The sequence below is a fragment of the Hibiscus syriacus genome, unplaced genomic scaffold (genome assembly GCF_006381635.1).
Source record: "Hibiscus syriacus cultivar Baekdansim isolate YM2019G1 unplaced genomic scaffold, ASM638163v2 tig00117032_pilon, whole genome shotgun sequence".
Taxonomy (NCBI): domain Eukaryota; kingdom Viridiplantae; phylum Streptophyta; class Magnoliopsida; order Malvales; family Malvaceae; genus Hibiscus; species Hibiscus syriacus.
The window spans coordinates 226,998-242,655 of record NW_024063532.1 but is presented as its reverse complement, the minus strand read 5'-3'; the positions used below and the strand labels follow the sequence as shown (position 1 = coordinate 242,655).

Below are 15,658 nucleotides of genomic sequence, written 5' to 3'. Positions count from 1 at the left end.
TAGGTACCCACAGGTAGGAATAGATTTTGGATGATCGTATCTTAAAAAGATTTAAATTCATATATAAATATTTTAATATTTTTTAATAATATATCTCTAAAATATTATAAATTGATCACTTTAATACGAAACTTTACGTATGTCTCTACTAAAAAAGAGACCCAAATTATCGGACTAATTAATGTCCCACCGTCCAGAATTCCTTTTTTTTTTCTTCTGCTACATCAAGAATTCCCAACTTTGGATACCTTGTATATGCATTTCTTTTGTTTGTTTGTTTTCATGCATATTTTGTTTATGAAGTATGAACGCACATGCTTAATGAAGTTGACAGTCTCTTATTTGTGAGGCAGATATTGCTCCCAAGTTTTTCTTAATTTCATCATTGCTTTGCAGCCGTTTGCACTTTAGACACGACAAATTTGATGGTAACAACCAGCTCCTGAAATAGAAAGACTAAAAGTCCAAAAAGTAATTCTTAGAAGACAAAGCATGCATAGGCATCGACTACGCATTGGAGTTTAACATTTTATCCGTAAAAGTAGTTCAAAAAACAAAACAAATTTTGTAAATATAAAAGAAATATAGATGAAGAAAAAAACTTAAGATTTGCAGTAAATTCGTCAAAGAAAATGGTATAGAAGTTACATGTCTGAGACCAACTGATATTTAGTGGTGAAATATTTAAATGGCTTAAACACATAAAAGGTGCCCAATCTATGCCTTTTTTTAGTTTAGTGCTTAACGTTTATTTCGTTTTAGTTTGGTGCCTAACTTTTTATTCTGTTACTTAAAATGGGTCGAGCCGTGACCGACCGTTAGTTTTCTCCATTAAGTGGCACGTGCCACAATCTGATAATTTTAAATTTTTATATAAAATTAGAAAAATAAAATTATATATTTAAAAAAAAGAAGACGTGAAATTCAAAATAACCCCAAAACTTTGAAAACTTCATTTCAACCTTAAACCTACGTCAACCGTCGTCCTTTGCCATCGAAAAGCTCCACCTAACCTCACTCTCCCCGTGACCAAAACCCTATGAAATCGTGACTGATCAACGCCGATCGACGGCAAATCAACATTTTAGACTCCGCAAACCCTAGGATGAAAGTCGCATTCCCAAGCGATTTTGACGGCCAATCGACGATAACTATGTCAACTTATAACTAGGATGATGACAATGACTACGTTAGCGACGGTGGTCGTGGCCGGAAAGGGCGGCGACGACATGCTAGTGTTAGGTTCTGGGGTTTTAGGGATTTTGAGTTTTTTTTTGTAATTTAAAAGAAATAAGAGTTTTAAAAAATATATATATAATAATGTTTTTAATATTTTAAAAAATAAATTTTAAAATTATGAGATTATGACATGTGTCATTTAATGAAGAAAACTAACGGTCTGTCACGGTTTGACCAATTTTGAGTAACGGAATGAAACGTTAGACACTAAACTGGAATGAAACGTTCGACACTAAACTGGAATGAAATAAATGTTAGACACTAAATTAAAAAACTAGCATAGATTTGATACCTTTTGTATATTTAAACCTATTTAAATTATAGACCACGTTAATAATATATAGTGTGGAGACACGTTTATCAGATAAAGTTCAACTATTTTATGGTATGATTTTAGAAATCCAATAAATTTATAATGATTACCCCACATGAAAAAAGAAAAAAGAAAATAGTAATAGTTATATAGCATTTTTTTTTTGTTTCTTCTTTGTTGAAGATTGGTATATATATCTAGTACGCGGTGCTATTCTTGTCGTTGGTTAATTTGATTTATATGTGTGGTTTGTGATAATTATGAGTCTGTTATCTCATTTTAATAGAGTATATTTTTACTATCCTTTTAATGGAAAATATTCATTTTCACGGATTGCACCGTTTATCAATTCTTATATTCTCGATCAATATTAATATTTTCATTTTATAATATTATTTTTACAGCTGTTGTTTTGATGTCAAAATAAATTCATTATTCTCAATAATATATAAGAAAGAAATGAGTAGTAAAGAGAAGTAAAATTGATCCACATGGACTTAAAAAATTTCAAATTTCTGTTTTAATTGCTTAAACCAACGAATACAGTAAATAAAATATGGGGAATTTTGATAAAAATGATTAAATAAGAAAAAATAATTTAAAGCGAAAATAAAGAAAGAAAACAGAGATTTGAAGGTAACTATAGTAAAAAGCAACCTCGACATCGCTTTGACCCAAATCGTTTCTGATAATCGAAATTGGATTTCCACTTCGGATTCACATCGGTTACAATCTACACAACATTATCCTTGTAACTTGCTTTTCACTTTGATAATCGATTTTCCAAGGCCAATCTTTGGAAATCCAGTTTTTAATTCAATCAACTACTACAATCGTTGTTAGCGCAAAAACAATTTTAATTTAGGAAAAACCTGACTCGAATTATGTTGTCTCTCTAAGAATTGAACCCAATCTTAGTTTTCCTTAGAGGACTGCAATTAAGTGTGTTCACAGAAAGTCGGATTTGCTATTTGCTGATCTTTCCTCCCAACTTTAAATCAGAACAACATCTAGACCAACGAGTTCTTTTTGAAATGAAATTGTTTTGATTTTAAAAGGATAGGTCCTATCTAAGTTTCTAGAAAACTGAGAATGACATCATGAAGATATTAAGTACTTTTCAATTCTCACATATTGAAATGAGTCGTCGCTTAGCCTTTCGGCTTATGAGAAAATTAGTTAAATATGATAGAAGTCATATTTAGCATGTTTAAAAATAAAACTTGAAATAAAATAAAAATTAAAACCAAAGAAAATACTTTTATCAAATAACAGAAAGCTGTTGAATTAAATCTAAAAACAAGTGTGTATTCTGAACTTGGTCCATAAATAAAGGAAAGGTCAGTGTCGGAACACCGGCATATGCAGCCTCAAGAGTGACATAGCACCCTCAGCTGATCGCACCAAGGAATTACTAGTCCTCCATCACCCCAGCCGTCTTTAATTCGTGAAGAGTCCCCGCGTGACACCCACAAGTAACGAACACCGCTATCTTGCACCCCAGCTACAATTTCATCCATTTGGGAAGCCTAAACTGATAGAGAACTTCCCATGGATACATAGAGTACCGAACCTTTAGGCTGCATGTCCAGCCATTGAAGGTAGCCATGACCATTAAGACTAGTAGTTGTTGAAGAATGCTCTTTCAGGTCAAGGTAAGGCACGCTAGGGTCGATTGCATAGACGGGAAAAGGTAACCTTTCATTAAAAGCATCAATGACATGGGATTCAAGTTCGTAGACAGAGGTGAATAAAGATACTGTGCTTTCGGCATTGATGAAATACAATCCAGAACAAGGTTCAAGACTTGCCCGCTATTTCCCCATAAAATTGTTGGTAAATCTGCTAAACGTGTGGGAGTAAGCCCAGGGATGTAATCCACAAGTTCATTTCCCTTCTCTAATATGCACAAGAAAGAGGCGAGTAAAGATCAAACTACACCCATTAAAACAAATTTATCAAGTAAACCGGTTAACATTTCCCAATTAAAAATCTAAGTTGTTAAACAAGACAAGTTTCACTTAAAACGTTAATAAAATAGAACAGACAAAACAATAGTAAGAAGAGAGACAAACCAAGTAAATCAGCAGGGAAATGGTGGTTTACGAGAAGGTTAAAATGGTTAAAAATGGACAAGACAGAAGCGGACATGGTCCAAAGGGAAGCCACCGGAATATTCCTTCGTTGCCCCGGTAGAAGCGTCTAAGGCATATAGTTATCAGCTATAATGGCGGTGACTGGGAGTTCAACATCAAGGCGATCTAGGAGGTCCTCGAACGGAGCTTCCATCTTGGTGAGGAGTGAGGACAGCTGCGAAGAAGGCAGGGAAGGGCTCTAACAAGTTCAGATGGTCCTACGTTGGGGATGGTCCTAAATCGGACGTTGAACGGCTTCTTGTCGGAAGAGATGAAACCCAACCACTCTTCGGTGACAACAAATGTGATGAGAATGTTTGAGGTTTTAGAACAAAGCAGCTTGCAGGGGTTCATCATCGGATTAACGTGTCCTCTTCCAGGATAAGGTACAGGCACAACATGACATATGCTGCTTGATGATTCCATCGCCTGGTATTTTTTATTTTTGTGTGTGGTTATCAAGAGAATTCAGAGCTCTTTAGCAGACTGGAAACTAATCGATAACCGAAGCGTTGCTGCGTTGGGACTTGCCGCTTCATAACATATGGCCCAAACAGTTAAAAAAGTCTTAGATATATTTTTTAGTTGTTTTAATTTTAATTTGTACAGAAAAGCAAAGGGTAAACCACACCATTCATCACTAAACTTTATTCTATCTCCTATTTTACTCACGATACTTTCAATTTTTCAATTTAGTCACTAAAATTTATAGATTGATTTTTTTATCACTCAACGATGACATTAATTATTTTATTATTTTTTCATATGACATGTCATATTTTTATTAATAATTTAATATTATATAGTATTATAATAGAAAATAAATTTAAAAATTCTAAATTATACCTTTAAATTTTAAAAATCAAACCTTAAATTCACAAATTATATTTTAAACCCTAAACCTCAAATTATAATCCCACCCACCCTTATCCTTGACAGGTTCACCCTTCACCGGCGGATGTTGGCTCGATCGTCGGTTGATAAAAAATGTTGAACAACAATTTTAATGAAAGAAGAAGAATGGGTTACCATTGTCGTTAAAAGAAGAAAGAAAAAGAAAGTGTTGTCGTTGAGAGAATAAGTTAAGAGAAGAAGGTGATACCGTTGTCGTTGAGAGAATAAGGTGTTGCCGTGAAAGAAGAGAAGAAAGCGTTGCCGTGAGAGTATTTATTTTAATTTAGGGTTTAGGATTTTAGGTATAATTTGATAATTTAGGGTATGAGTGTAAAATTTAATATTTTATTTTTATTTTTATTATAATCCTATATAATATTAAAATATTAATAAAAATATGGCATGCGATAAAGATAATAAAACAATCAATGTCATCGTTGAGTGACAAAAAAATCCAATCTATAAAATTCAGTGAATAAATTGAAAAAATTGAAAGTACAATGAGTGAAATAGGAGAGAGAGTAAAGTTCAGTGATAGATGATGTAGTTTAACCAAAGTAGAATTATAATATTTATTTAAATTTATTCTGATATTATTTTTATTTTAATTTAATTATATTAAATGTTAATAACAATATTTTTTAAAAATTTATGAACAAATAATATTGTAATACCCCAAAATTTGTCTAGTGACTAAAATATAAGTTTTGAAAGTTTTGTGATTAAAGTACAATTTTGAAAAAAAAATTATATAGTTTAGCCCGGAAATGAATAAGTTGGTCTAAAACAAGGATTTTCGTGGGAATCATATTTTTGATACGGGAATTGTGATAAAAGCTATAAAGCAGTAAATTTCGGTATTGAAATCAGATAATCAGATCGAACCGGAATTTTACAAAAATTTGAAGGATGTTATAAAATGGTTGGAAATATTATTTTCATATTTTCGATCAGAGAAATTTGGCTCAGAACAATGCAATTTTTCAGATTTGACCGAACAATGGAATTTTAGTGACTAAAATGCAATTTTTGAAAATTGCATGGTCAATTTCGAAAGTCAAAGTCAAGTTGTATCATCTTTGACCAAGGAATATTTTATTGGAAGATAATACAATGGCATTTGGTAATTTTCAAGATTTATTAAGGGCAACATGGTAAAGTGTATTAAATGAATTTAATATTCATTTATATTATATAATGACATGTGTATTAAGGGATAAGGTCTAGCAAATTGAAGAAAATTTCAGTTTCTTCTTTCTCCAGCAGCTGTGAGACTCAAATTACAAGGTGAGAGGATTTGCTTTTAAATTTTTGGTTCATTTTATTAGAATTTTAAGTTAGGTTATTAAAGATAAAATAACCTACATGAATTTCTCTTTCATTTGGCATAAAAATCTTCATGTTTTATGCTCAAGTTGGTAAGATATTGATGAAGGGGAAGTGTGATTTTTTATGATTAAATATCAATTCTTGATATTAGAAGTGTTGTAAGAATTGAAGAAGAACCAATGATGCAAATTAATGAAAACAATTTAGATTTTCGAATCTGGCAGTGAGTTTGAAAATTCACCAGAAATTCTATAAAACTTATTTGGAGGTTATTTTTTATATATTATGTTCATATATCAATCTAGTTTTGTTTAAAACAAACGGGATCAATTTCAAGGTGTATACAAAAATATATGAATTTTTAACTGAGGAAAAGTCAGAAAAACGGGCAGCAGATTCTGCATAAAACAGATTCTGTCAGTCAACTTTGAAAATTCACCATAAATTGTACAGATTGAATTAGAAGGAGTTATTTATATGGATAGATTCGTATTCGAGTATATTTTTCAATGGAAGAAATGGAATTAAATTTCAGTGAGTGTATCAATACAGAATATTAATTCTTTAAAGGTAGTGCAAGTTGTCTGAATATGAAAACTTTAGAATTTAAGTTGAAATGGATTAGAAGATGAAGAGTAATTTTTAAATGTAAAAGTACCATTTGGGTGAGTTAGAATAATTCTGGAAATTTTGGAAAGTGTGGTGATTTTTGGAGTGTAAGTATTAAGTTGGGATTGAATTTCAAGTTTATCAAGTTGTAAGGTTGAAGTATTGATTTGAACTTTTATTTTAGTTGCTGGAAATTTTATATATTTAATGGGAAATGATCATAATAGTGAAGATCTATTATGAAATTAAAATACAAGTTGAGTTTAATTCTGGAAAGAATTTAAAATATGTGGTTTGATTTTATAATTGGTAAAAGTTGAAGATCATGTTGGGAATAATTATTTGTGGAATTGAATAAGTGTTTTGAGAAATTTGAAGTTATAATGGAGTTATGAGTTAGGTTGATATCGATTTAGTTATCGATTTTTTTATAGATTCTCAAATGTCAAAAATGAGCTTATGTTAGAACGATACTAATATGTAGTTTAAACATTTTGTGTTATAATTTGGTATTGTCAGATTACAATAAAACTAGCAATCCAAACAATCTGAAAGGAAAGGACAAAGCTTGTGACTAGTATTATTGTATACAAGTTCTTAAGTGAGGCAAAGGTGAGTGCAATTTATTTATTTAATTATTTTGATCGAGGACGACTTGCGATAATTCAACCTCACCTTGTTTATTTCAAAGATATGAATTATGTTTTGATTATGAAATTATATCCATAATTTCTTTAATAAGTTTTATGAAAGTTTTTGGACATGAACTGTCCATGTCACATTTTAAGAATGTGAATTAAGTATATTTTCGACTATGATATGATGTTTATCAAATGGTTAAGAAATGAACTAAAAGCCCACTGTATGTTATATTGAAAGTCAAAGGTACAATTGGCATGCCATGAGGTGGAGTGATTATCTTTTCTGATTTTGATATACTGTGGTGTATCGGAGTGTACATTAGTATATATATATTCTAATCTGAATGCACTTGGTGTGCATATTGTTAATTTCGATGTGATAGCACTGTGTGTGCTTATATGTTCTGACTGATGATCTGATATCTGTATTGCGCACACTCGTCTGACTCACGTATCTTATATTCTCTTAAAATATACTTTGGGCTATAAAAATGAAATAAGAAAGTTCTGAAAAGTGTCTGACTACAAAGAATTATGAACTGATTATTCTGTCTGATCTGATTATGTATGATCTTGTGAAAATTATTAGATGATTATTTGCAGGTTTATGATAAAGTTCAACATGAGATATCTGGTTTGAATGTTCTGAAGAATTTTAGTCTGTTTTATTTTAATGATTTTATATATTTTGATATTTTATTTAATTATTCTCACCTTTAGTATTACTGCCTCACTAAGTTATACTTAGCGCGTGATGATTCTCATGCGTAGATTCTAGTAAGGATAAGTCTGATCAATAAGGAGCTATCAGAGCATCTTTTGGAAAGACATACATATCATCAGTATCAGTAAGACATCTATGATGTTTCTTTTGACTTATAGTGGCATGTATAATTATGTCAGTAGTTTCTAATTATCGTATTTATTTTAAATAAATTGTAATAGTAAACTAGAACTATTTTAGTTTATTTTACTTAGTTTAGTTTTATCGGTAACTATGCATGACAAGAATTTATTACATTATTATGTTTTTAAAAGGTTTTACGAAAAGACATGGTTTAGTAAAATTACTGAATAAATAATAAATTTATTTTCATGTAATAAAGAAATAAATTATAATCTGAAATATACTTTAAAATAGATTTTTAAAGTTAGAACAAGAATATTTTAAAAAGAAACAAATTTTTACGGAAATTTCAGTTCAGTAAATGTTTTCAGTTTGATGTGACATCTTTAACTCGTATATCGAGACATATACGAGTTAAGGGTGTTACATTTATTGGTATCAGAGCTACAGATTTAGCTGATTCTCGGCCTAAATCGAGCCTATAATATATCAAAAATATGTGCATGCCACTAGGATGTCGAAATTACTGATATGGTATGGTATAATGATTTTATTTATGATGCTGCTCTTTACTAACGTAAATTTGTGCTTTTGTTTAGATATCGGGTTCGGAAGGCATAAGACAGGCCACCGAACAAGAGGGAACTGGTAGTGGGAGTAGTAACGAAGTAGAGCATGTACCTCAACATCAGGGAGAGCATGTACATCAAGGAGTACCCGCTCCAGATCAGGGAACTTTCTTACAAGCTCTAGAGGCTATACTGGCTCGATATCAGCCGGCAGCAGCACCTCCTCTTCCTCCGCCCCCACCTCTCCCTCTAGTTCTGAAACAATTAAAAAGTTTAGGAGCTGTAGAATTTAAAGGCGAATCAAACGAAGGCCCAGTAGAAGCAGATATGTGGTTGAATGATGTGAAAATAAACTTGCTCGTTATTACTCAGATGATATGGCGGTTTTTCTTAGAAGCATTTCAGAAGAAATATATTGGAGAACATATTATTACTCAGATGAAGCATGATTTCTTTAATCTGATTCAGGGTGGTAAATCGGTGTACGATTATGAATGTGAGTTTAATAAACTTGCTCGATATGCCTCAGAGATGATTCCCACTGAAAGAGACATATGTCAAAAATTTATTCGAGGTCTTCGTCCCAGACTTAAGGAACTTCTGTTGGCTACGAACTTGACCACTTTTCAGGAAGTAGTGAACAAAGCAAAAGATTTGGAAATTGCAAAATGAGAATTTTCTGATAGAGCAGAGACGACAATCTAAAATATCCGGAGCATCATCATCTTTTCAGTCTAAAAGAGGTTGAGGTTCCGGTTATCAATATCAAAATAAAACTGAAAGTGGTGCTTCTAGTCGTAAAGGATTTGAGGCAAAAGAAAAAGGCTGACAGACTCAGATGACAGTTTCAGGAGCCAGTAGATTAGCTCAATCACAGGATCAGATATTGCCATGTCAGTATTGCGGTAAAAATCACCCTGGAGTTTGTAGAATGAAGACTGGAGCTTGTTTCCGTTGTGGAGATACCAATCACTTTGTCAGAGATTGCCCTTTAATTGGGGAGAGATCAGTGCAGAAAGAAAGGTCTGTAGAAGTATATCAGAGAGGCGGTAGAGGCAGAGGTAAAGGGAGGGGATATTCTGAGACAGCCTCCCAGTCTGACGTTCGTGCTCCAACGAGAATTTATAACATCAAGACTAATGATGATCGTGACGACCTAGAGATCATAGCAGGTACTTTCTATCTTTATGATGAGCCTGTATTTGTTTTGATTGATTCGGGTTCTACTCGTTCCTATGTTAGTTCAGAATTAGTTAAAAATAAGAATATTCTGTTAGAACCCATTAATAGTGATATGATAGCTATAAATCTACTGGGTCATAGTGCTAGAGTCACAAGGATTAGCAGAAATTGTTCGCTAAAGATTCAAGGGGTTATATTCCTAGCGAATCTTTTGGAGTTACCGTTTGATGAGTTTGAGATTATATTGGGCATGGATTGGTTATCTCGGCATTATGGTTGGGTAGATTGTCGCATGAAGCGATTATTTATAAAGGATGCAGAGGGTACCGAGATAATAGTAATTGGAGAAAAAGCGGGGTCTTTGCCTAATGTAATATCAACCTTTACGACAATGAAATTGATGGAAAAAGGTTACACAGCTTTCTTAGCAAATGTGCTTGATACCCGGACATCTGAAATTCGATTAGAGAATATTCCGATAGTTTGAGAATTTTCAGATGTATTTCCTGATAATTTACCCGGATTACCTCCTGATCGAGAAGTGGAATTTAAAATTGAAGTTTTCCCGGGTACATCTCCTATTTCAATGGCTCCATATAGGATGGCTCCAACGGAACTCAGAGAACTAAAGGCGTAATTACAGGAGCTATTAGATCGAGGTTTTATTAGACCGAGTGTATCTCCTTGGGGTGCACCAGTACTTTTTGTTAAAAAGAAAGATGGCTCGATGCGATTATGTATAGATTATCGTAAACTGTATAAGGTGACGATGAAGAATAAATACCCTCTTCCAAGGATCGATGATCTGTTTGATCAGCTCAATGGTGCTTCAATATTTTTGAAAATTGATCTTCGATCAGGGTATCATCAGCTAAAGATAAAAGAGGAAGATATTCCAAAGACAGCTTTCAGAACTCGATATGGTCATTATGAGTTTGTTGTGATGCCGTTTGGACTAACCAATGCTCCAGCAACATTTATGGATTTGATGAATCGAGTCTTTCAGTCGTACTTGGATCAATTTGTGGTTGTGTTCATTGATGATATTTTGGTGTATTCGAAGACTATGGAAGAGCACGACACACAAATCCGTATCGTACTACATACGTTGGGAAATAAAAGTTATATGCTAAATTGTCAAAAGGTGAATTTTGGCTGTCAGAGGTTGCCTTTCTGGGTCACGTGATTTCAGCAGAAGGAATTAGAGTAGATCCCAAGAAGGTACAAGATATAGTGGAGTGGAAACCTCCGCAAAATGTTTCAGAAGTCTGAAGTTTCTTGGGGTTAGCTGGATATTATTCGGAGATTTGTGAAGAATTTTTCAATAATTGCGTCTCCACTTACTAAACTACTTCGAAAGGATGTACCATTCGTCTGTAATGAAAAGTGTCAAGAAAGTTTTGAGAATCTTAAAAAGATTCTGATTGAGGCACCGGTATTAGTATAGCCAGAGTTAGGAAAAGATTATGTAATCTATAGTGATGCATCCCATAATGGTTTGGGATGTGTTTTAATGCAAGAAGGTAAAGTGGTTGTGTATGCTTCAAGGCAGTTAAAGACGCACGAATGGAATTATCCGACACATGATTTGGAGCTAGCAGCTGTAGTGTTTGCTCTGAAGATATGACGCCACTATTTATATGGTGAGCGATGCTATATTTATACAGATCATAAGAGTTTAAAATATTTGCTCACTCAGAAAGAGTTAAATCTAAGACAAAGGATATGGATTGAACTTCTCAAAGACTATGATGTGATTATTGATTATCATCCTGGAAAGGCTAATGTGGTAGCTGGACGCACTTAGCCGAAAAACCTTTGTTGCTATGAGAGCGTTAGATGCACGACTATCAATAAAAGATGATGTTTCATTGATTGTAGAATTGAGATTGAGACCTGCCCTATTAAATCGTATCAAGGATCTTAAGAATAAAGATAAAAAATGTTTAGATAGAATTGAGCAAGCAAAGAAAGGAGAAATGACAGATTTTGAAATTAAGTCTGATGGATGTTTGTATTATCGGAATCAAATTTGCATACTCGATGATGAAGAATTGAAGAAAGATCTTCTTTCTAAAGCTCATTATAGTCCTTTGACTATGCATCCAGAAGGAAACAAAATGTATCAAGATTTAAAGAGTCGGTATTGGTGGGAAGGTATGAAAAGAGTTGTCACTGAGTTTCTTTCTAAATGTCTAACCTGTCAGCAGGTAAAAGCATAACACCAAGTACCTTCGGGGTTATTGTAACCTATCTCAATTCCTCGATGAAAATGGGAACGAGTTACTATGGATTTTGTAACAGGTTTACCTTTGACACCTAATAAGAAAGATTCGATCTGGGTGATAGTGGATAGATTGACAAAGATAACACATTTTATCCCAGTTCAAGAAGATTATTATATGAACAAGTATGATGAGTTATATATCAGAGAAATAGTATGACTTCATGGAATACCCATTTCGATAGTTTCCGATAGAGATCCGAGATTCACTTCGAGATTTTGGAAGTGTTTGCATGAGGCATTGGGAACCAGACTAAATTTCAGCACATCTTATCATCCTCAGACAGATGGTCAATTTGAAAGAACTATTCAGATACTTGAAGACATGCTGAGGGCATGTGTTATTGATTTTAAAGGATCGTGGGAAAAGTATTTGCCTTTAGCAGAGTTTGCTTATAATAACAATTATCAATCAAGTATCAAAATGGCTCCTTTTGAAGCATTGTATGGAAGAAAATGTCGAACACCACTGAATTGGTACGAATTAAAAGATCGAGATGTAATTGGTCCAGATCTAATTAAGGAGGTGAAGACAAAGTGAAAGTAATCCAAGATAATCTCAAGATAGCAGCTGATAGACAGAAATCTTATGCTGATTTAAAAAGAAAAGATATTAAATATCAAGTGGGTGATAAGGTATTTCTTAAGGTGTCACCTTGGAAAAAGATTCTAAGATTTGGACGAAAAGGGAAATTGAGTCCAAGATTTATCGGGCCATACGAGATTGTAAAGAGAGTTGGACCAGTAGCTTATCAGTTGGCGTTACCTCCAGAGATGGACAAGATTCATAATGTATTTCATGTATCAAAGCTTCGAAGATATCGATCAGATCCTTCACATGTAGTTACACGGGAGGAAATTGAGATTCAGCCAGATTTATCATACGAAGAGGAGCCAGTAAAGATTTTAGCACATGAAGTCAAAGAACTAAGAAGTAAGACGATTCCATTAGTAAAAGTTCTTTGGCGAAACCATAAAGTTGAGGAATCAACTTGGGAACGAGAAGAAGACATGAAGAAAAAGTTTCCTCATCTATTTAATTCAGGTATATAAATACATATGGAAAATTCGAGGACGAATTTTATTTAAGGGGGGAGGAATTGTAATACCCCAAAATTTGTCTAGTGACTAAAATGTAAGTTTTGAAAGTTTTGTGATTAAAGTACAATTTTGAAAAAAAAATTATATAGTTTAGCCCGAAAATGAATAAGTTGGTCTAAAACAAGAATTTTCGTGGGAATCATATTTTTGGTACGGGAATTGTGATAAAAGCTATAAAGCAGTAAATTTCGGTATTGAAATCAGATAATCGGATCGAACCGAAATTTTACGAAAATTTGAAGGATGTTATAAAATGGTTGGAAATATTATTTTCATATTTTCGATCAGAGAAATTTGGCTCAGAACAGTGCAATTTTTCAGATTTGACCGAACAATGGAATTTTAGTGACTAAAATGCAAATTTTGAAAATTGCATGGTCAATTTCGAAAGTCAAAGTCAAGTTGTATCATCTTTGACCAAGGAATATTTTATTGGAAGATAATACAATGACATTTGGTAATTTTCAAGATTTATTAAGGGCAACATGGTAAAGTGTATTAAATGAATTTAATATTCATTTATATTATATAATGACATGTGTATTAAGGGATAAGGTCTAGCAAATTGAAGAAAATTTCAGTTTCTTCTTTCTCCAGCAGCTGTGAGACTCAAATTACAAGGTGAGAGGATTTGCTTTTAAACTTTTGGTTCATTTTATTAGAATTTTAAGTTAGGTTATTAAAGATAAAATAACCTACATGAATTTCTCTTTCATTTGGCATAAAAATCTTCATGTTTTATGCTCAAGTTGGCAAGATATTGATGAAGGGGAAGTGTGATTTTTATGATTAAAGATCAATTCTTGATATTAGAAGTGTTGTAAGAATTGAAGAAGAACCAATGATGCAAATTAATGAAAACAGTTTAGATTTTCGAATCTGGCAGTGAGTTTGAAAATTCACCAGAAATTCTATAAAACTTATTTGGAGGTTATTTTTTATATATTATGTTCATATATCAATCTAGTTTTGTTTAAAACAAACAGGGATCAATTTCAAGGTGTATACAAAAAGATATGAATTTTTAACTGATAAAGGTCAGAAAAACGGGCAGCAGATTCTGCATAAAACAGATTATGTCAGTCAACTTTGAAAATTCACCATAAATTGTACAGATTGAATTAGAAGGAGTTATTTATATGGATAGATTCTTATTCGAGTATATTTTTCAATGGAAGAAACGGAATTAAAATTCAGTGAGTGTATCAATACAGAATATTGATTCTTTAAAGGTAGTGCAAGTTGTCTAAATATGGAAACTTTAGAATTTAAGTTGAATTGGATTAGAAGATGAAGAGTAATTTTTAAATGTAAAAGTACCATTTGGGTGAGTTAGAATAATTCTGGAAATTTTGGAAAGTGTGGTGATTTTTGGAGTTTAAGTATTAAGTTGGGATTGAATTTCAAGTTTATCAAGTTGTAAGGTTGAAGTATTGATTTGAACTTTTATTTTAGTTGCTGGAAATTTTATATATTTAATGGGAAATGATCATAATAGTGAAGATCTATTATGAAATTAAAATACAAGTTGAGTTTAATTCTGGAAAGAATTTAAAATATGTGGTTTGATTTTATAATTGGTAAAAGTTGAAGATCATGTTGGGAATAATTATTTGTGGAATTGAATAGTGTTTTGAGAAATTTGAAGTTATAATGGAGTTATGAGTTAGGTTGATATCGATTTAGTTATCGATTTTATTTTATAGATTCTCAAATGTCAAAAATGAGCTTATGTTAGAACGATACTAATATGTAGTTTAAACATTTTGTGTTATAATTTGGTATTGTCAGATTACAATAAAACTAGCAATCCGAACAATCTGAAAGGAAAAGACAAAGCTTGTGACTAGTATTATCGTATACAAGTTCTTAAGTGAGGCAAAGTTGAGTGCAATTTATTTATTTAATTATTTTGATCGAGGACGACTTGCGATAAGTCAACTTCACCTTGTTTATTTCAAATATTTGAATTATGTTTTGATTATGAAATTATAACCATAATTTCTTTAATAAGTTTTATGAAAGTTTTTGGACATGAACTGTCCATGACACATTTTAAGAATGTGAATTAAGTATATTTTCGACTATGATATGATGTTTATCAAATGGTAATGTATGTTATATTGAGAGTCAAAGGTACAATTGGCATGCCATGAGGTGGAGTGATTATCTGTTCTGATTTTGATATATTGTGGTGTACCGGAGTGTACATTAGTATATATATATTCTGATCTGAATGCACTTGGTGTGCATATTGTTAATTCGATGTGATAGCACTGTGTGTGCTTATCTGTTCCGACTGATGATCTGATATCTGTATTGCGCACACTCGTCTGACTCACGTTTCTTATATTCTCTTAAAATATACTTTGGGCTATAAAAATGAAATAAGAAAGTTCTGAAAAGTGTCTGACTACAAAGAATTATGAAATGATTATTTTGTCTGATCTGATTATGTATAATCTTGTGAAAATTATCAGATGATTATTTGCAGGTTTATGATAAAGTTCAACAT

The 15,658-nt window shown here is 32.3% G+C and overlaps 1 pseudogene; it reads right to left on the bottom strand.

Annotated features, from left to right (window-relative positions):
* Nucleotides 1–2,816: 2,816 nt before the first annotated feature.
* On the bottom strand, nucleotides 2,817–4,192 carry LOC120196355 (annotated as a pseudogene).
* Between the last annotated feature and the right edge of the window lie 11,466 nt (nucleotides 4,193–15,658).